The sequence below is a fragment of the Palaemon carinicauda genome, chromosome 43 (assembly GCF_036898095.1).
Source record: "Palaemon carinicauda isolate YSFRI2023 chromosome 43, ASM3689809v2, whole genome shotgun sequence".
Taxonomy (NCBI): domain Eukaryota; kingdom Metazoa; phylum Arthropoda; class Malacostraca; order Decapoda; family Palaemonidae; genus Palaemon; species Palaemon carinicauda.
Genome location: NC_090767.1, coordinates 20,077,955 through 20,100,410, shown reverse-complemented (window position 1 = coordinate 20,100,410; position 22,456 = coordinate 20,077,955). Strand labels below are relative to the sequence as shown.

Below are 22,456 nucleotides of genomic sequence, written 5' to 3'. Positions count from 1 at the left end.
GCCAACTTCTCCCGAGGAGAAGTCACCATGAAGTCCACTCCTCTCCTTCTCTTCAGCGGGGATGAGTCTGCCGTTGGTTTAAGTCCCAAATCAACGAGGGCAGGCTTCACAGCCTGAACCACTGCGTTCATTATGTGACGGAACCAAGGCTGACGGGTAACTGACGCCGTGTCAGTTATCCCTGCTGGAGGGAAGGGGATCTCCTGACCCTTCGGAGTGGACGCCACGGGGCCTGCCTGAAAAGAAGAAGAAAAAGAATGTTGCATGGACCTCTCCGTAGATTCTTCCTGGTCCTGATCCTGGTAGGTAATCCTACGCTTGCGCGGTGGCGATCTAGAGGCCGATCTGGAAGTCCGCGTCCCTATCAGTTGGCCGCGTTGATGATCCCTGCGAGAATGGGGATCGCGGCGGCGCTCGCGCGAAAAAGCATTCAAGGGATCGCGCGCAGGCAATTTCCGAAGCGCGGGCGCATTGCCGCGTGTAGAAGAATGCGCGTGGGCGAGATGGCGCGTGGGCGCGCAGGCGAAGGGACGCGTTGGCGCGCACATGAAGGTGCGCGTGGTCGCGTAGGTGAAGGGGTGCGCTGAAAACTAGGCGACCGCTGGCAGCGCATAGGAGAATGACGATGTTCGGGCGAGAAAAGTCGCGAGCGACTTGGCGAGCGTTTGCCAGGCGGAGAGCGCTGGCGCGTTGGCGAGCGATGTCCCGTGTACTCCGGAGAACGACGGCGCGTACCATGGACAGGCTAACGACTGCGCACAGGCGATTTATCGCGCGGGCGAGTTGGAGACCTGGGGCGATCAGTCTTAAGAGGGCGTTGGCGCTCAGGAGAGCGTTTGCGCATAGGCGAGTGATCGCGTGGGCGCGCAGGTGATCGTTGACGCGTAGTAAGGTTACTGCGCACATCTGAAGAGATGGAGGGAGACCAACGCCCAGCCGAACGCTCGCGAACAGGAGCTCTAGATGAGCGCGCGCGCTGTTGTGCCGGAGCAGAAGGCCTTGCCTAAGTCCAGATCTGGCGATCGTGGACGCGGTGGTGATCGTTGGCACGCTGGGCGCGCATCAGGAACAGGCTGAGTAGTAGCGCGGCTGCGCACAGGAGAACGAGGGCGCTCAGGAGAACGTAGGTGCGCCTTGCGCACATCAGGAACATGAGGGCGCTGTTTCACAGGAGACCTGCGAGAAGGAGAGCGCTGGCGAGCAGGTGATCGCTGCCGACCAGGAGAGCGCTGGCGAGTTAAGTCCGAAGACTGTAACTCTGGAGAGCCCTTGTGCGCTACTGCACGCGAACGCACAGGTGGGCGCGCAGGGGAACCCTGACGCGCAAGGGACTTACCCACACCGTGAGTAGAGTCCCTTTTCCCCGAAGGGATCGGTGCCTGTTGGATAACAGGGTGAGAAGGCGCCCAAAGCGCATCTGCAGCCAGGAACGGAGAAGGCAGGTCGGAAGGTCTGGCAGGCGTAGGAGATTGCGAATGATCTGCGGAGAGGTCAAGGGACGCTACTGCGACGGTCTGCTTCTGACGGGGGGGGCTCCTCCTCAGGGGAAGGATCAGGAGAGGACGAACCAAAGAGCCGCCTCCTAACTTCCTTATAGGGAGAAGGAAGTCCTCTGCTGCGGAGAGGCCAACAGGCCTTACGGCGAATACGACCTCGAAGAAGGGCGTCCAAGTCATCAGTCCTCCGAAGAGGAGTCTCTGTCAGCGCGCTCCCCCAAGGGGGAGACCCGCCCGCAGGAGAGACCGTGGGACTCCCCTCCCCCCTCGAAGGATGTTCGGAGGGGGGCGGAGAGCCTTCAGCAACGTCCGCAACAGGCGCAGCATCAAGGGTTTGACCAGACCCGTCGGAAGGCTCTGCCAAGACAGTGTCGACAATATCCAAAGGGAATACCTCCGGTATTACCGGCGACTGTTTGACCGCAGCCCCCAACTGGATCAGGTCAAACAGGGCTTCCTTGGAGGGCGAGCCCTTAAGCCCCAAGGAAGCCCAAAGCTGGAACAAATCATCATTAGACACAGTTTGGTCATATTCATTAAAATCCAAAATATCGTCCCCCGGAGGAGAAGAGGGAACTGCCACGGTAAGGGAGGCAACGCCCTCTCCCGCACCCCAAGGTCGGGAAACACGACTAGGGCCTGCGCTACCACTCGGCAGTCTCCCACGAGAGGTCCAGGCGGTGGAAGAGGAGTCCTTGGAGCCTTCCTTCTTCAAGGTTGCCCCAGAAGGAGAACGGTCTCTCTTGGACTTTTTCTTACGCCGATGGCCGAACTTCTCCCACTGGGAGGCAGACCACTCCCTACACTCACTGCAAGTATTCTCCCTCTCACACCGTTGACCTCGGCACTGCGGGCAAAGAGTGTGAGGATCGGTGTCCTCCGCTGACATGAAGGTCCCACAAGGGCGGCCAGCGAGTCCAGGGCACTTACACATAGCGATGATAACGGTCGAGGCCAACTTCCAAAACACACAGAATCTAGAAAAAGCAAAAAACAAATTAAGGCTGTCAACAACGAGGACGAAGACAGAAACGTCTGTACATTGTCCGAGCCAAAAGTGAAGTGAGACAACTCACCAGTGTGTGGGGGGGGGAGGGGTAGCAAGCTACCCCTTCCCTACCCCTGCTAACTAGCGTGGGGGTAGTTAACCCTCGTTAAAAATCTAATGGCTCGTCATTTCAGCTACGCCGAAAGTAATACCCTATGTAAATAGCGTGGTTTGTATTTCGGTTACGGAACAATGGAAAATAAAGAAAATGAAAAATTTCAAAACAATATGACAGCAACGGTATATTATTTCCAAGCCAAATCCAAACCAATTCAGAGGAGTCTTTCTGTAATTATGGACGATTTCTCGCAAACGTTGTACCGATGACAAAGATATACTTCGTAAGAAAGTTTCCTTCAAAGTAAATATAAGGTGACTCCCCCTCTTAACAGTAACTTTCTCTAGAGGCGTAGCCAACGTAAGAACCTTGCGGACGGCTTTTTCCAACTCTGGCAAACCGCTACGTTTTAAAATGTCCCCCGTCTTTACTTGGGCGGCGCCTTCCCTGGTTGAGAAGCGGACGCTTCGAGGTGCTGCCCCCATTCTGGATATGAGATGAATAGAAAATGGAACCAACATAAATGAGACTTGTATATTTTGACATTGAAATAAAGCTTTAATATCTAACTCCAACACATATGAATGTGCTCAACTGACAAACTTCATAAGGTATAAGAAGCTGTTTGTAAGTCAAGTGTTTAAACATTTTCAGTTGCAAAAGACAACAAATAGACGCGTTTCATATTGCAAATGTCATCTTGCATTGAATTATATAATGATGTTTTATTAAAAGTGTTTCATTATGAACTATGGATAGGATTTCAGTTGGATTTGTGGTGGCATCTCTGAAGGTTTGCGAGTTGAGGACCATCTCAGTTTTCAAATCCACAAGCTACCAATATTCGTATTTCCCATCAAGTAACAGCCCCACGATGGTAACACGTCCTTTCAAAAACGCAAAAGAAACTGACAATCACCTCTTCTTCTTGCTCAACTTCCCCATGTCATGAATGAGGTTGCTGTGCGCTCTCTCGTCGTCGCTCTCCTGTTCGTCGTCGCTCCCGGCAGGTCCTCCTCGGGCAAATCCGCCGGGCCGGTGATGAAGAGACTGGCATCCTCTTCCTCCTTTTTCCTGCCAAGAAAATGGTAAAATCATAAGCTGTCAGGGCTATGGAGGCCATTCAACATAAGAAAAGAGTGGAAGGAAACCGGGGAGTCAAATCTAACATGTTAAGCAATGAGAAGGAAAAGAGGTAACTATTATCATTATTATTATTAGCTGAGCTACAACACTAGATAGAAAAGCAGGATGCTATAAGCCCTATAAAGGCTCCAACAGGTAAAATTAGCCCCGTGAGGAAAGGAAATAAGGAAATGGATAAATTACAAGAGAAATAATGAACCAGTAAAATACCTTTAAGAACAGTAACAACATTCAAATAGAACTTTCATAAACTATACAAAGGGATATATGTCAGCCTGTTCAACATCAAAACATTGGCTGCAAGTTTGTACTTTTGGTGCTACCCACTTACAAGCTCATATATGTACAGTCCTTTAGAAACATTTTGACAAAATTTAGATTAGAAATAACTTGACTATAGGTAAAACAAAATAATGATTCAATAATAATAAAACAATTTAATGAGACCACAGCGTTAAAATTCTTAAATCACTCGAAGGTTTTGATTTTATCTAAACTACACATATAAAGTATTCATCTTCCTAATGTACATATTGTGCATATTAATTAATATATGACGAATTTGAAAATAATTTGTAGTTTTCCTTCCTATAGAAACTTGAGTTCTTTACATAGGATGGATTATCAACGAAGCTGGAGTATGTGACAATTAAACTTTCATAATAGTTACCCAGCTATAAGCAGGTTCTGCTTGCTCACTGAGAACTCACTCTGATTGCAGCCGGGACTTCTAGTAGGTAGGTGATGGTGGAAGAGTACAAGTAAAGGACTCGGGTTCGTTTAGTTAGGAAAAATGCAAATCATCTCAAACTTTCGCCCTTTACGTAGGAGATTCCTCTTTAGGTGAGAGGAAGACCATATTGAAACTGGATGGCTACTTATCCTGGGTTACCAAAACACAGGACCTTATGAGCAGTGCAGAGTTAAGGTTCTTTACACCTCACGCACAGGTGCAATACAGGGAGCGGAGCAGAATATCTGTGTGTGTTAACCTTAAGGCATATACAGGTATATATATCAATGGGTTTGCCTGGTTACAACATACTCCCCCTCGTAAGGAGTGTGTGAAATGACACTCCTAGTCTATATAATTAGAACAGCTGCAGGCTAAGTGGGGTTTACCTTCAAGAGAGATGATTCCAGCTGACAGGGTTTTCAATGCTGTGCCCAAAGAGAGAGAGGATGAAAGGAAAGGAAAGGACCAGTCAACCTTCCCTTTCATCCAAGTGTACCACGTAACCTCCGCCCTCAATCCGATGAATTTGCTCCTGTGAGAGGAGCCTGGGCAGCTATACCACCAACCGTGTAGCTACTACAGGTCCCAGCGTAAAGACGTCTAGGGCCCTATTGGTTAATTACCGCAGATGATGGGCAGTAAACGTGGTCTGTCGTTCTCAAAGAATGCCATGGTCGTGCTGACTCCTCTGACAACACAAATTTTAACCCGTGTTTTCCTTTGGGCAGAAGGTGAGGGTGATGAATGAGTTATTATCATCATCATCTCCTCCTACGCCTGTTGAAGAAACGAGCCTCGAGTACAGTCATTAGATTTCCTTAGCCAAGGGGAGATTGTATTTAGTCACCTTTACTCTCCCTGTGATGGTGACATTGCAAGTGCCATGGATTTATCAGTGTCTGTTTAAAGTAGCACTTTAGTGGGCCTCCAAAGGACACAAGAGCAGCTGATCAGAATTGTCGGTTATTGTTCCAAGGCTCATGACCTGAAGCAAAGACGACCTGGAACTGGGAACTGACGGATTCTGGGATTCAGCTTCAACCTCCGGGTAGAAGGAGGACAAGACCTATCTCCTGCATTCAACATGAGCGAAGCTAAAAGTGCAAACGGGAAGTTCTCTAATCTGTTTCGAGGATTATAAGGAAAAGAAAAAAAAATTTTGAGGGTAAGGTTCCTGACGGAGGAAAGCCTCAGTCAGGGTCTGGTCCCAATCAGCAGTACTATATATCTGTTGCTTCCAATTTAGAGCTCTTGTCAACAGGTCGATTCCTGTGGAATTCCATAAAGTCAGGATCCTGAGGATGTGGAGATCATTTTGATCCAATGATCTGCATCTCCTTCCTCAGCTTGGCTGTCACAATGTTCTTCTTTGCCTGGAATAGAGCAGGCTGTCAGAGAGATAAAAGTTCAGCACTGCCCACCAGGGAATTTCTGTTGCTAACTGGCAAAGCTGAGAGATGTTGTACTGCTTTTTTTATAACAGGGCCTATGTCCCTCCGGTGGAGTTGTCGTCCATCGGCACAACCGAGTGCCAGAGCGCTGGAACGCGAGGAGAGTTGCTCAATGTTCCGACATGTTGATATGGCATTGACATTGTCTCACCCACCCACCATACCAGGTACTGTAGTCTGAAATCCTCCCCTATCAGAACTAATGACAGAGGAGGGAGGCTGTCTGGTGCAGGTGGAGACGACCATTCGGAACGAGACGTCCCAAGGTTGACAGATGATCCAGCATCTTATGCCAAGGCTACAGGGTATACAGTACTGCAATAGCAGATAGAGCTGTTGATTGAAAGGGATATTCACCTCTCAAAAGTGTACAAGTAGACAATTACTGCAATGAAACATAATAGTTCAACATTAAGGTTTACAATTACCAGTGCTGGTGCACGGATAAATAATTACCATAATGAGCTACGATAATTCTTTATTAAGGTAAAACCAAAAGCAAAGTCGATAGCTATTTGCCACAATTAAATGTAAATACTTACCGATACCACTATTAGTAACCATCAAAATCTCCTATCATTCTCCCTAACCTAACCTAGAATATCTAGTCTTTATTCACTCACAGTTTAACTCGCTAAACTTACAAAGTCATCAATGATTGTGAGCAGTCGCCTCACTACCCCAAAAGCAGACTTGAAATTAGACAGCCGACTTGGTGAGAGAAAATCTACCAACGGCCTTTGTAGTTTGTTGGGACAGAGCGAAAAACCACATTTTACAGACACAAGAACATCACCTAACCAAATGTTTCCTACCTAACCTCACCTGAGGTTCTCCACCTAACCTAACCTAGGAGCCGTATCCTTAGACTCCCGTACTCTCATCTTACCCTGTCCCAACAAACTACATTCACCCATAAAAACTGGTACGTTTCACAAAAGCCATCCCTTTACCCCCATGGACGTACCGGTACATCCTTGCAAAAAAATGCTGTAAAAATTTTTTTTTCATATTTTTTTTATATTTTTTTTGAGAAAATTCAGGCATTTTCCAAGAGAATGAGACCAACCTGACCTCTCTGTGACAAAAATTAAGGCTGTTAGAGCAATTTTAAAAAAATATACTGCAAAATGTGCTGGGAAAAAAATAACCCCTTGGGGGTTAAGGGTTGGAAATTTCCAAATAGCCTGGGGGTAAAAGGGTTAATAAAGATATTACGGTATTTTGAACGGTTCTCATAAGAATACTTGGGGAAAAGTGTTTTTCTTTCAAAATATGGACATTTTAATAATCTAGAAGTTATGACTGATAAACCACATAATAAAATGGAAGTAAAAACAAGAACACGGAGCCTTTGTATATCAGCGGCCAGTTTCTCCCGTGTTGATTAAAAATGGACATCAACCAACCTAAACTTTCCCCCCTAACCTAACCTATAAGCAGTGTCCTTACATACTTACCTAACGGGGAGGGGGGGAGGGGGTTAAACGGGCCCCTGCAACCTCCTTACACTGCCGTATTCTGTTAGCCATAATAATACAGGTGGCCGCTTTCATACATACACCCCCAAGAATCCTACCAAGCTTAAGGTTCCTCACCTTAGCTATTTACCTATGGGATGCACCGACCAGCAACGACCAAATCGTTACCTTAACCTATCTTAGTCTATATAACCATTAAAATATTTCACTACAGTAAATTAAAACCACAATTAGTCACAAAAGCATCATTGAACGGAAACACGGTCAAATAACGTAATCTTAGGGGATGAGCCACTCAATATGTTAAATGGCTTATTTATTATTAAATAAACACGAATTTCACTATACTAACCACAAAGTTGAAATCTTAACCTTTGTCATCTTGTATATTTATGTATATTTGTCAAATGAATATTTCTTTAAAGGTTAAAAACATTTTATCGAAACTAGCTGTGAATGTGATACGGCGCACATGTTGTGTTTGGGTTACCGTAGTAGTAACAGCTGATAAACATGAGTGACTTTTGTAACGGCTCTCCTCCGACTGGTTCCTGGTTCCTTGTTGCTCACTCCGCAAAATAAGTTTGCGGGCACTCTATCTCTTTATAGATGGGTGCAAAGCTTCTAAGCTTATTCTTATTATGGTTATTAAGTTTATATCATCTGTGCCTTAAATAAATTAATATCATAATGAGGTTCTTAATCTTTACTTTTATTCCCTTCTACTTTGAAATTGGATAGGATGACACCTTGCTATCATCAGTTTTGGCAACCTGTTGTGGTATTCAGTTTGGGCTTCTTAAACTCTTCTTTTATATTCATTGCCCTATCTATACATGCAGCCAGATCCCTGCTAGGATTTTTTAGCATACCTAAACTTATTTCTACATTCTTTAGCTGTTCTAACTTTGGGCATAAAAATAAATGTTCGGTGGTGTCTTCTTCCTCTTTGCATAGATCACACAAATTGTCATCATATTTTCCCCTGAAATTTGCTTTTAAGTTGAGCATATTTAATCTTGCTTTCATCACAAGGGATGCCTTATCCAGATACATTTCTCTGATATAAGGCATAGGGCCATTTCCTTTAATAAATCTTAATTTTTTCATTATTTTCTTTTTTTCTTCAATAGTTTCTTCTATTTTTTCTATAATTCTTTTCTTGATTTCTGTTTTCAGGGTCCTTTCCCCCAATTTCTTATTTCTTCCACTTCCATCCCATATTTACTGCAGATTTCTTCTACGCTCTTGCTCCAGCACTTCCCATACGGGTTCTTCAACTGATCCTCAATTATCTCTCTTACTAATCTTTTTTCCTCGGAGTTTATGATGTTATGGAAGAGCATTAACTTCTTATATTCTATTCTGCAGGACACCGGCCATATTCCTGTTTCTGCAAGTATGCCCCAATATGGAGTACTTGCAGGTACATATTTCTTATTATCTTGTGACAGGAGGCAGGTTTGGGTTACCGTAGTAGTAATAGCTGATCAACACGAGTGACTTTTGTAACGGCTCTCCTCCGACTGAGTCCACATGAGCAAGAACTCAAAAAAGGAGTAAAAAGTAAAGTAGCAAATGAAATTAAAAGAAAAGTAAAAGAAAGCCGAGATGAAAGAACTCAAAAAAAGAATTAAAATATAAAGTGGAAATGAAATTAAAAGAAAAGGAGAAGAAAGCCGAGATGAAAGAACTCAAAAAAGAAGTAAAAAGTAAATGAACAAATGAAATTGAGAGAAACGTATAAGAAAAGAAAGCAGAGATGACAAAACTTTATTTTGTGAATGCTAATGGTAGAAAAGATTATATAGGAGAATTAAACACTAATATCGTTTCCAGAGGCCGTGTAATATTGTTTTTTTTTTTAATAACTCCTAAAATAACTGATGGATTTCCATGATATCAAAGCAGGGAGCGCTTCATACAATGGCCTAATTTTGGAAAGTACTGTGCATTGCCATTTATGTTTCATTAACGTTTTTACTAAAGAAAATAAGGCTAAAGCCAATCTTAGCCACCCACACATTCACAAAAGTGATGACGTCCCTCAGTGACGTTGTTATAACATTTCTTCCCCTGTACCTCCCATCCCCCGAATTGTTAAACGCCTGTTTAACTCCATAGATAATTGTCATATGACCTCCTACCCCGAGCAATACGAAATTCTTTGTCAGTAAAAGTTCAGCATACCTGTAAATAAGATTCACTTTTTGTTCATGAAATTTTTATTATCACTTGGAAGGCATCATATGACAATGATAATATCTGCAATGAAAGATAACATGATGAGAAATAAAATGGCATTTGCATCGGCAGTCAAAATAAATTCAATATGAAATTACACTGACACCTAATAGCATATATGGGTCAGTTAGTAAATTCACAGTATACACAGCTAGCTAATGAACCATTTGCTGCTAGCATATAATAGATAATAAAGTTTAGCTAAAGTCTATAGACAATAATACTGTACCATATACGCAGCGAGTAAATGAGCTGCCAAACTGAAACACTGTTTGCTTACATTCTCACAAATGAGCGCCAATGTATAGATGACGCAATACACATAAATGAAATAGGATCCTATAATGCACATGAATGAAATAGGATCATATAATAATTATAACATGTACAACAGATATGAATAGACAATCCTCTAATTTGTGATTTTATTTCTCTTTATTTTATTATTGTTTATTAATTGTGATATTGTTTCTAAGCTTATCAGCTGGGTAAACGTACGAAATTATCAATAATTTACTAAAAGGAAATGGTTAACAAATAATTTATAATAGTTTGCAATGAAATATATTCCGTTTTCTATGGGAATCACTAAAGAATCTCGGTAGCACCTTTTGGAATGAATAAAAAATAAAAAACTGCTTATTTAGATATTTTTTAAGTATTTTTGTTCCATTTTTAGCGATAAAATAAATGTATAATATATAAAAAATCATATAATTACTATTTTATTCATTTTGTACTGTATATTATGAAAGTAATGTACAACATTTTGTATGTATATAAAGTAAACGGTTTCAATAATATTTACTCAATTTCGTGATAAAGTATTAAGTTAGGACTATAAAAAATTTATATAATAATATTGAAGAATAAATTTTCTAATTTTTATTATAAAATATGAAATAGATTTAGAACGCTAAAGTATTCTTATTTAAAAAAATCTTTTACAGCAAACGTCTCCAGAAATAAAAAAAAAAATATTGGTTATATAGTATTATGATCAAATGAAGTTATTTTCTATAAATATGACGATAAAAACAAACCTATATATTAATTGGATCATATAGGATGTAAGTTTATTGAGAGAATCACAAATTGAATATATCTATTGAAAGAAATTAAAAATAACACTTCCAGCTCGTTAACTTTCTGGAATGCAAGCAAGACCACCCTTATACAATGAGCTAAAATAAACAATATATATGTGAAATTCATAATAAAAACCAAGAATTAATATTAATTAGATATTAAAATATATAATTTTATTGAAAGCATTACAAAATATATATTCATTGGAAGAAATCATTAAAAAGAACACTTATTGCTCGCTAACTCGCTGGGACATCAGGTCTACCCTTAAAAGTAAGCCTAAATAAACATAATATATGTGAAATTAATAGCCAAAAACAAGAAATAATATCAATTAGATGTTAATAAATATAATTGTATTGAAATAACTACAAAATATTTATAACAATTAGAAGATAAATTAAAAAGAACAGTTGTATCTCGTTAAAATAATAAGCGTAAATAACATAATACATGTGAAATTGATAGCCAAAAATAAGCATTAATATTAATTATATATTAAAATGTATAATTTTATCAAAGGCATTGCAAAATATATATTAATTAGAAGAAATAATTAAAAAGAGCACTGCTCGTTTCACTCGCTGGAACGCCAGCGATCAGCTGAGAAACAATAACAGTAATCAGAGTGACTCGGCGAAATGCGATAACGGTACGAAGCCTATTTTAACGAATTACGTCACTTTCCTGTAACTTCCTGTATCGTTACAGACACGGGAAAACTCCTGTACGTCATTTCATGGCTGTAACTTCCTGGTACAGGTCAGTTTCAACGTTATTTGTGTAATTGTTATGTCTAAAGTGATCGTGATTTAGACCACACCCTTCTACTATATGTGAGCTGGTGATGTTAGTCGAAACAAGGCTAGTTTAAGCTATGTACAGTTGGCCTTCACTAATTCCGGCACACTGACGTCTCCTTAGCTTGTCGTGAAGTATACCGGAATTAGTGAAGGCAACTGTACATATTTTTTACGACTTACTATTTTATCTTGTTTCTTTTCCTATCGTTATTTTGAAGTTTTTATAGTTTATATACGAAAGAATTATTTTATTGTTATTGTTCTTAAACGTCTGTTATTATTTTCGATTTCATTGTAGTGAATTACATGGCAATGTAACCTAGGAAAAAAACTACTGTTTCTTATAGAAAAAATTACGCTCTCTTCAAAAATGACACTCGTTCCCGTCGCAAATTAATAGTTTCAGAAATATATATACATCTATATCCTCCAATAATGGGGGACCCCCAGTGGGAACTCGGGGTTTTGGGTGGGGAAATCATACTGGGGAATCGATATATAAACGTAAAACAAGCATTTCCTTCTCTATACATTACCTTCTTGAAATTATAATAACCGGAGGAAAATACAAAACAGTATATCTGGATAAACTTTGGAGGCGCCGTTACAAAGATTGTGTCATGAAACAATACAGTAACCAGTGCTGCCAACGTCCGATGTAGATCAAATGTTATTTTGTGACCTGTCATACTACTAGGCTAGGTTAGGTGGGTTTGTTAGGTTCTGTGCCCTTTTTGTACTTTTTATATATTGAGTAAAACTTGTATGGAGAAATTATTTAAAATACATATGGGAAATATCTATCATTACTATCTTTAGTAATGTCAGCGTGCCGTTGGTAACTCTGTGTACCATACGTCAACGTTGGTAACACTGTGTATTATTGGTAACGTTGCTAATGTTATCGTTCGTTCGTAAGAGAAGTGACACCGTGCAACTCAAAGTTATCCGAATTGGTTGATCTGTTTGTTTTCGATTGAAATGAACATCAAATTCGGTTAATTCACGTTATTTACTAAAGGAAAACAATTTTATATCGTTTCCCCAGTATGTTTTCCCCACCCAAAACCCCGAGTTCCCCCTGGGGGTCCCCCATTACCGTAGGATATAGATGTATATATATTTCTTAAACTATTCATTTGCGACGGAAACGAGTGTCATTTTTGAAGAGAGCGTAATGTTTTCTTTAAGAAACAATAGTTTTTTTCCTAGTTTACATTGCCATGTAATTCACTACAAAAATACCTTATTTTCCTTGTTTCCTTTCCTCACTGGGCTATTTTTTCTTAATGGGGCCCTTATGAGTCTTATAGCATCCTGACTTTCCAATTAGGGTTGTAGCGTAGCTAGTAATAATAATGAATCAATTTTATTTATGAGGAAAATATTATATATCTTTGAAATATGACATTATGAAGATAGATTTACAATTTATGAAATAGGATATTTAGTGAGGCTTTTGTATAATGATAAACTGAGGATCCTAGAGTCCTAAGGGGGTCACAACCTCCCCCATAGGTAAGTAGGTAAAAACATGGCTCCTAGGTTAGGTTAGGTTGCGGAACCTCGGGTTATGTGGTGCTCTTGCGTTTGATTCCCTGGGTGTATGTATAATGACGGTAGTTTAAGGGGGTTCGCAGGGGGCGTTAGCCCTCCCTTAAGTAGGTAAGGACATGGCTATTAGGTTAGGTTATGTGGTGTTCTCGTGTAGACGTTCTGCAGAAAAATGGCCACAGTTTATATTGTACAGCGTCCACATCTTACGAACGACTGGAAAAGGGGAAGAAAATTCCCATTTTCTATGCACCTGAGAGGAACTGGCCGCTGATATACAAAGGCTCCTGTTTCCCTCTTTATATGTGGACCTGTTTCCCTTATTAAATAAGGGTTTTTTTAGTTATTACTTATGCAATTTAACAATGAATGTCAATTTTGGACGGAGCACATTATTTACTACTGGGAAACCTATATTCTCTATCCTTTTTGTTCCCTTGCTGGGCGGAGGGATTTCTCTTTCAATCGGCACCTCCTTACTTGTCTTCTGTATTTTAGTTCATTTATTTTCTTTAATCCTTTTTTTCCCACATCAGGTATATATACAGTATTCTTTTCTTTCCACTATTCCTTCTTCCTTAAACAGAACGTTTCCTAATATCTTCTTCTTTTCCTCCTCTTTTCCTTTTCCTCTTCTGTAATTCTATTATTTTCCTTTTCTCGTCGCTGAGATCAGTACAGTAAAGAGTGAAATAAAATGATTTTCTGACTGGATCTTTAATTTTACCAATTTTACAGAGTCCGTTCTAACCAACTACATAGGTTCCTAGTTTTAAAATTTCTATAATTTGAAAAATATGGGTTTCCAAGTATTTCCTTTAAAATTGTTCAAAGTTCCATTAAATAAACAAGGAACCCTTAATTAAAATTATTAGGAATATTGTATTACAGTACACATTTATCCATTTCTGTAATGTATTTATACAGTAATTCTAAATTGTATTACAGGTAGGAAAACACAGTATGAAGTGTTGCTTATATGACGGTAAAGGTTAGGGTAAACGGCATTTTTCATCGCATGTTAATGTTACAAAATATTTATGAAAATAATAACCGAAGATAATATTCCTCTTGTTCATGATTGTGTCTTTCCAGATAAGGGAGAATTAAGCCAGAGTGATTCAGTTATCCTCACTCGTAAATTCTCGCCTCGGAATAATCTTTACTCGAGAGGAAGTTCTTGTGCTGTCAGAAGCAGAGACTTAAGCGATGGCCGCAACAAGCGTGGCAGACAAACGGGAATACTACGAGGAGCAGGAAAAGTAAGTACCGATGTTTAGAAGTGTTTAAGTCCATTTGGTAACAGATGTTTACTTATAACTTAAGACTGGAAAACTTTCAAAAGTAAGAAATGAGAAGTGATTTAAATAAGTGCAAAATGAAATGCGAATTGACTGAGTATTTATTCCTACACAAATGCAAACCCTTTGATAGGAATGTGCTTTCAGAACTTTTAGAAGTTTACCGAGGTGGCGCTAGTTACTGCCTATTTGCAAGGAGACCCTACCAACCTGACATACACCACTGGGCTCTCACTTTGTTTTCAATAGCTGTAGTTACTCAAGGGATACTTTCCACTCAGTTAGAAGAGACTATTTACTCATGGTAAGCAGCTCCTCTAGGGTGAAGGATACTCCAAAATCAAACCATTGTTCTCTAGTCTTGGGTAGTGCTAAAGTCTCCTTACCATAGTCTTCCACTATTTTGAGCTAGAGTTCTCTTGCTTGAGGGTACACTCGGGCATACTATTCTATCTTATTTCTCTTCCTTTTGTTGTTTTGAAGTTTTCATAGGTTATTCATGAGAGATCTAATTTAATGTTGTTACTGTTCTTAAAATATTTTATTTTGATTGTTTATTACTTCTCTTGTAGTTTATCTCTATTTCCTTTTCTCACTGGGTTACTTTTCCTCGTTGAAGGCCTTGGGCTTATAGCATCATGCTTTTCCAACTAGGGTTATAGCTTAGCTAGTAATAATAATGATAATTGGTTCTGGCGCTCTCAACTGGCTGTTTTAATCCTCTAGATAATTGGTTGGACGATCACATTCTGCGAGGGTTTTCTGGAAGAAGAAAGGTTTATCAGTTTCTTGATAACTGTAGCTGTATTAGTTGTCGGTTTTTTCGGCTGATCCTACATTGTTGTTCCCTCTAGACAGTTTTTCTTTTCTTTGACAACTTAATCCTAAGAATATTGGAAGTCATTAGTATCGATGTGATCTGGTAAAGGAGGAAGTTGTTGCCGGCATCTTTCCTTTTCTGTCTTCCCATTTCTGTTAAGGTGCTGGGACGTTTACCTGGTTGTTTTGTTTCATTTTATGATCTCTTCCCAGTTAGAGCATCGTCGTCAGCCTGAACAACCCTTCAAGGAGAACTGCAAGTTTCTCCTCCTCTTTTGCCTCAATCTCTCTCCTTCGTCTCTTCTCTCTGTAGGTCGGGATGAAGGGTCCCCAACCTTCATTTTCCATCTATGAACTAGGAAGTTCAAGAAGACTGATCAAGTGGAGTTACTTACATAATGCTTACTTTTTCTTTTTCCTTCACCAAAGACAGAGAGAAGACAATGAACATGAGCGCACCCTCGTCCATTCACCCGAGGCTGGGATTCGCGCCCACTACAAGCTACTGTGCACGCTTGCACTCCTACAGGAGCTTGCCCTCAACTATGTGTGTTTACTCCTTGCACGCTCCCTTTTCTGCTCTCACTCTCTCCTGTGCATGTGCAAGCTTTTATAAGTGGAAGAATGGAAGTTCTCCAAGAGGACATTCTTAGAGTATCCCCTCACCTGTTCACACATCCGGAAAGTCCTGCCTGCCATTAAAAAGTGACGTTACTTAACTAGTGAGTGTTTGAGCAGGGCGACTAATCCCCCCCTGCTACCAACCCCCCCACTAACTAGTGGTGGGTAGTTTTACTGTACTGTACCTGTCTAAAAAGTTTATTGGCTAGTTTTCAGCATTCACTGAAATAGTATCCACTGTAAAGAGCTCAATGTTTGTATAGTCTTTTTATTGTTTATATATGACATATCTGTTTTGACGCTGTTACTGTTTTTAGAATGATATATTGTTAATTTATTCTCATCATTTATTTATTTCCTTATTTCCTTTCCTCACTGGGCTATTTTTCCCTGTTGGAGCCCTTGGGCTTATAGCATCTTGCTTTTCCCACTAGGGTTGTAGCTTGGCTAGTAATAATAATAATAATAATAATAATAAATAGAAATTATTTCCAAATTTGTCCTTTGCAATACCTACCTTACAGCCTACACTCATGCGCCAAATGTCTCTGCAAGTTAAGGAGTTCATTGCATGAGAACATCTGTTCATTTTGTGGTATATTACATGAGGCATATTGTTCTTGAGGTTATACAAACCTTTCATTGTCTCTGCCAAAGGTGAGATCTCCATTGGATCATTAACAACTCAGTTTGGTAATAACAGACTGGTAAGGGAACTCACTCACTCGCTCGTCTGACTATGTCACTTTCAATTTGGCTTTGGCTGCATCAAGGGTGGATGTAGATGCTGCTGTTCTTACCTCTCTGCTGCTGTTGACTCTTTTTTTATTTATTCCTTTGGATAATTCATTTCCTGACTGTTCCACTTCGCTATGGAAGGGGTAACAAAAGTCCAGGAAAGCCAGCTGTAGTCGTGGGGACTTGGTTCCCGAGGACACCACCTCTCTCTTGGGATAGGTGGATGGTACCCGTGTGGTTCCCGCAGGGCCATTGATTAGAGTCTTGCTTGGGTTCAGGTAGCCCAGTAACTGTTCCCCGTCGGGTTATGCTGGCTATCCCTGTCACTCCAGCAATCCCAGTAGCGAGGCTAGAGGGCCGGGTAGCCTTTGCTGATCCGTCTACTCCGGTAGTCGGCCGGAACGGATGGGAGCTTGTCACTTGGTCTGTTTCAGGCATGATGAGAAAGTTGTTGCGGCTTCCTGCTTTTGCATGGGCTTACTTTGGGAAGAGAGGGTGGCACCATTTGATGCCATGTTAGAGGGCTTGTGCTCTCTAGTAGGTGGAGAATGTGGGTCGAAGGGCTCTGCCCATGGACACGATACCATTCGTGTCCTTCAACCCTGACCTGGGGTGCTGGGTTTACTGTGTGCTGAGTCTAGCGCCACGCTGTCTTGTGCCGGAGTTCTCCTTCCTTGGCCCTGGGCTTGCCGGGCCTTTGTCTTCTCCAAATGATGCGCCTGGTTCTGTCCTTGGGATGGAATAGATGTAATCATGAGAAGAAGCAGACTCCGTAGCATGTGGCATCGCCTTCATTCGCTGCAGCGGACGACGGTACTCAAGGGCAGGAGGTCGTGGGGATGTTGGCCTGCGGTTTGATGCCCACGGAGGCTGCCTACCCTGCGTTGGAGAGTTCTTTTCTGGAGGTCATGGCACTCATTGTGAATGTAACATCTTGGGGGAGGCTACGGTGGTTCCACCAGCGGGGAGGACATCGGTTGTTTATCGGCATTTCGGTGGCGCTCTTGAATCGAAGCCCTGGTTGACCTTGCGTTGGACCAGGTGGATAGTCAGATCTGTGGATCTAAAAATTTGTACGGTTCAAGAAGGTCCAACAAGATAAGTTTTTGTATGCCAAACAATGCCACGTCTTAGCCGGAGTAGAGACTCAAGGCTGAAGGTACGTCCTTATTGAGTGCTGAGTTGATGGTCACTTAAGTTCAGGATGGAAAAAGTAAGGTCTGTGGTGTCTTCCATCAGAGAGGAAGACTTCAGGCTTTCCGTAGATCTGAAAGATGCATACTTTCAACTGCCTGTTCATCTGACTTCTTGGAAGTACCTCCATTTCTCCCTCAATGACTATTTTTCAGACTGTGTGTGTATCTCAACGACTGATTGATCCTGCCCTCTTCAAAGAGACAGTTGCTTCAGAATCGAGGTCGACTTTTTGCACTTTGCCACGATCTGGGGATTGGGGTAAACTGGGAAAAGTTGAAATGTCATACCCAAGCAGAGGGTGTGAAGTACCTGGGCATGCCGATAGACTCGGCAGCAGCGAGACTTTTTCCCGTAGACGATGGCATCGGCAAGCTTGGGGAGGTTGCACGACTCTTCCTGGCAAAGACAGTTGCTCCAGTTTAACATTGGCAACATCTTCTCAAACGTCAGTCAATGTAAGAAAAGCTTATTCCTTTAGGTTTTCTCTACCAGAGATCCTTTCATTGGTGCCTGAAGGATCACTGGGTAGCAAGCAATCATCTCCTGTTACATCTTGTGCCAGTATCACAGGAGGTCCGAAACGATCTTGCCTTGTGGCTCGACAAGAACAATCCTCATCAGGAAGTCCCACTCGACTTCTTAAGTCCGAATCTTCATCTGTCTTTGTATCAGGAGTGTGGTCCAAGGAATACAGGCATCTGCACATCAACATCCTCGAGATGCGAGTGTCTTTCCTCTGTCTGCAAGTGTTCCAAGAAAGTTTGAGGAAGCACTTGGCAGTCGCTGTAATGGCCTACATCAGCGAGTAAGAAGGCATGTTCTAGCGCTCCCCTCGGCAAGTTTGTGAAGCAGATGCTTATTTGGGCAGGGTTTCACCCTGTAGCATTGTCAGCAAGGTGCATTCTGGGCAAGATGAATGACCTAGTCCACACATTCAGCCATCAGGGCCAGGCTGCAGGAGCAGAGTGGTCTCTACAGCCTCTCGTGAAGGAAAGGCTTCTTGCTCGGTGGGGTTCACCGGGGATCAACCTGTTTGCGATCCCTGGGCAGTGTTTGAAGAAGCCTGGCAACACCTCTGGGATCACATGGACATTTACACCTTTCCCCCATTCACCCTGATTTGGCCAGTAATCAATAGGGTGTTGATTATGATAGGAATCAGAATGACCTTGGTGGCTCCAAGATGGCCACAGGCCAAGTTGTATCCCGATCTGCCGGCTCTTCTGGTTGAGGTCCCAAGAGAACTACCCTTATGGCCACCTCTTCTTTGTCAGCCGCACCTGTGCAGTTACCACTCGCCCTTGGAGTCTTTATCTCTTCACTGTTGAGCATCTCCTTTGAGCGAAAGGCTTTTCACAAGGCATTACACATAAGATGTCTAGTTATCTCCAGAGGTCCACTGCATCTGTCTACCAGGCTAAGTGGGCCATCTCCTGTGATTGGTGTCGTAGAAAGGGATTTCTTCGTCTTCCTTCATCGGGAAAAACATCTCTCAGTTGCAGCCGTCAAAGGTTACCTCTAGGCCTAGAGTGTGGTGTATCCACTGGAAGATTTAATCCTCTGGGCTTTTTAGGAGCTGTCAATGCTCGTGAGGAGCTTCAAACAATCTTGCCCACCCTGGGATCTTAGGCCCCTGTAGTGGGATGTGACCCTGGTAATCAGGTTTCTTACGCGTACCCCATTCGAACCTTTGAAGAGGACAGAATCAGAAATGGATCGGACCCTCAAGACATTCTTCCTACTTCCTTACTGTCGACTAAGGGAGTGAGCGAGTTGCGCGGTATTTCTTACGTAGCCAAGGAGGTCTCCTTTAGTTTTGTGCCCAATTTTGGGGCAAAGATAAAGAATCTAGCGGCCTAGGACCCCAGGTGTGAATCCTCCATCCCCTCCCCCCCGGAGGTGTCAGGCGGTGAGGAAGACGAGAGGATCTCGTATTCCGTAAGGTCTCTCGGGTGTTGTATGAAGAGAACCCCACACCTCAGGCCGGAGTGTAGGAATCTCTTCGTTGGGTTTGGCAGATCTAAAAAAGAGCTGTCAGGGAACACGGTGTCTTTTCTGGCTTCGTGAGCCTCAACAGAGAGCTTACTCTCTGTCAGATGAAGTTAGGGGTATTGCCCCAACTCTCCCTACTTTCAAATGAAACCAGTCAGTGGGCCAGGTGAGGAAGGCAGGTGTCAGGGAAGGCAGACCACCTTCACATCCTTCTACATGAGAGTATGTATCCGCAAGTCTCTTGAGTTCTTCATACTTGGATCTGTGGTGGCTGTTCAAACCGTTGTGTAGTAAGCCCTTATGAGGACAGATTGCATCTCGTCTATGGTATCATTTTAACAGAAGTTGGGAATGAATGTAGTATAACTGGCTCTTCTCCTTCTTTCTTCTGCCTCTCTCATGGGGTCAGCGATTGAAGTGTTGCAAGCTGGTCGGACAAGAGGCTGGAGAGTTGCATTTCAAACTTCTGTGTAACCAAAGAGGTAAATCTCCCCATTCTTCATGTGAGTTTTGAGATGGTGAATCTAATACCAACCCATTACTCATTTTCCTGGTGTTGGACTCTTGCTGATATGTCATCTTGGGGAAGGGTCTCTTTGATTTGGTACAAAACAGAAATATGTACGTCCCGGGACCTATCAGTTTGTCATCCCCACGATAAACTTATAGGTGGCCATAGTGTCTCGGCTTTGCTTCTCCACAGAACAAGCCTTGAAGACATTCAGGGAAGATACAGAATCCATAGTGTCTCTGCTTTGCTTCTCCACAGAACAAGCCTTGAAGACATTCAGGGAAGATACAGAATCCTCCAGGGGGTTCTGAGGGGCCATCTGACCATCCAAGCAGGAAGTGAGTCTCCAGAAGCAAAGGACGAGGGTTTGTATGTCGCGGGGGAACAAACCGTCCCTCTGAGTCCCAGGTTGTAGCAGCAAGATTGAATAGAGAAGCATCTGTGGAGGGGGAGGGGCTTTGCGATGCTCGTTATCCATTTCAAGAACCGATTCCAGCTCGCGCCAAAGTGATCTCCCAAATTGGACTCAGGTTTTTATGAGTAGGAAAAATAGAAATTACTTTTAAGATTTGTTATGTTTTATCATTGGTCGATTATGAATTTAGTTTTTATGTATTTTTGAGACTACCTTTTGGTTGCTGGAAAAAATGTCCCCATTATCATCTGTGTTCTGTTTTTGGAATTATTTTCAATTTTGGTTTCAGTGAGCATTGTTTGAGATTGATTGACAATTGAGCAAAAGATTATGTTTTCATCTGCAATGATTATTGATCTCTGATAGAAACTACGTATTATTCAGACTTATTTTCTTCCAGCCCGTCCTGGCTTTACCTGTTCCCGTACAAGATGGTACATTGGTCGTTGTCACGTCCGTCACGGATGGCTGCTGCTGCGTACGCAAGAACGGGTAGCATCCCGGAAGGCGTCGATGACAGGTCTGGTTTGCGTCAGTCAAGATCAGCTGGCTAATGTCTCTGGCCATTCCTCCTCCTCTGGGCCAGTTTAGAAGAAGTCTGAAGAGAGAGGCCTGTTGTTCCAAGAGATGTTAGTGATGGGGTTTACTCCCTTGTCATCTACGTGGTCTCTAAGGTGAGTCGTGTCTCCTCAGATTCTCTTGCGCTTCTAATTTGTTCCGTAACTAGAATACAAACCTTAGCTATTTAATATGGGTTATTACTTTCGGCGTTGCTGAAATGACGAGCCACTAATTTTTAACGAGGGTTTACTACCCACACCTCCAGTTAGTGGGGGTAGGGTAGGGTAGCTTGCTACCCCCCCCCCCCCCCCTCTCACACCTGTGCTTGAGCTCACTTTGCTCTCGGCTCGGATGGTAGTCGGACGTGTCCGCTCTCATCCTCGCCGTCATTTGGCTGCCATTTAATTTTTTTGTCTTTTTCTTTTTCTAGTTCTGTTTGTGAAGTTGGCCTCTGTGATTATGTGCACCTGCCCTGTGTTTCCCGACCGCCCCTGTGGAACATTCATGTCGGCGGTCGAGACTGATCCTCACGCCCTTTGCCCTTCTTGTAGGGTCCAACGGTGTGATAGCAACAACAGGTGTAGTGAGTGCAGGGAGTGGTCTACCTCTCAGTGGGAGAGGTTTTCGCGACGATGGAAGAAGTCCAAACGGGATATTTCTCCTTCGAAGGTTTCTTTGAAAGGAGAAAAACCCAAGGACTCTTCTTCCGTGCCCAAACCTCCTCGGAAGCTCCCACTCGGTCGGTCTCTTTCGAGAGACCGTCGAGTGGTAGCATAGACCGAAGCACTGTTTACCAATCTCGGGACTCGAGAGATGACGTTGCTTCCCCTAGCGAAGCAGCTCCACCTATCCCCCCGGGGGAGGATATGTCACTAACCCCCCTTTTTCAGCTTTGGTCCTCCTTGGGGCTTACAGGTTCGCCCTCCAAGGAGGTTTTGCTTAACTACATCCGATTGGGTGCCGCCGTCGAGCAATCGCCGCCATCACCGGCAGAGGTTGATCCTCTGTCTCTTGTCGACGTTGTAGTGTCAGAGGTATCCAATGCGGTATCACCCATCACCTCTGCCTCTTCAAACCCTACGGTTGCTGACGGCTTAGTTTCTCCCGTCTCTGTTCAACCTACGAGGGAGAAACTAAGTCCATCGCCAGTCTCTCCTGCTGGTGTTTCTTCCCCTCGGGGGAGTTCACTTACAGA

At 42.7% G+C, this 22,456-nt stretch overlaps 2 long non-coding RNA genes across 2 annotated transcripts in view; one reads left to right on the top strand and one right to left on the bottom strand.

The window, feature by feature from the left end:
* Positions 1-2,666: 2,666 nt before the first annotated feature.
* On the bottom strand, positions 2,667-7,894 carry LOC137633971 (uncharacterized). Its single transcript, XR_011042390.1, has 3 exons — positions 7,769-7,894; positions 3,522-3,676; positions 2,667-3,088 (listed from the first exon to the last, which is right to left on the bottom strand). It is a non-coding gene; the product is annotated as an uncharacterized lncRNA (long non-coding RNA).
* A 3,470-nt stretch (positions 7,895-11,364) lies between these two features.
* The window catches only part of LOC137633440 (uncharacterized), a 376,441-nt gene continuing 365,349 nt past the window's right edge, over positions 11,365-22,456 (top strand). The window contains exons 1-3 of the long non-coding RNA XR_011042216.1: positions 11,365-11,511; positions 14,202-14,368; positions 21,101-21,374. This is a non-coding gene — a long non-coding RNA (uncharacterized lncRNA). The remainder of the gene's footprint in view (positions 11,512-14,201; positions 14,369-21,100; positions 21,375-22,456) is intronic.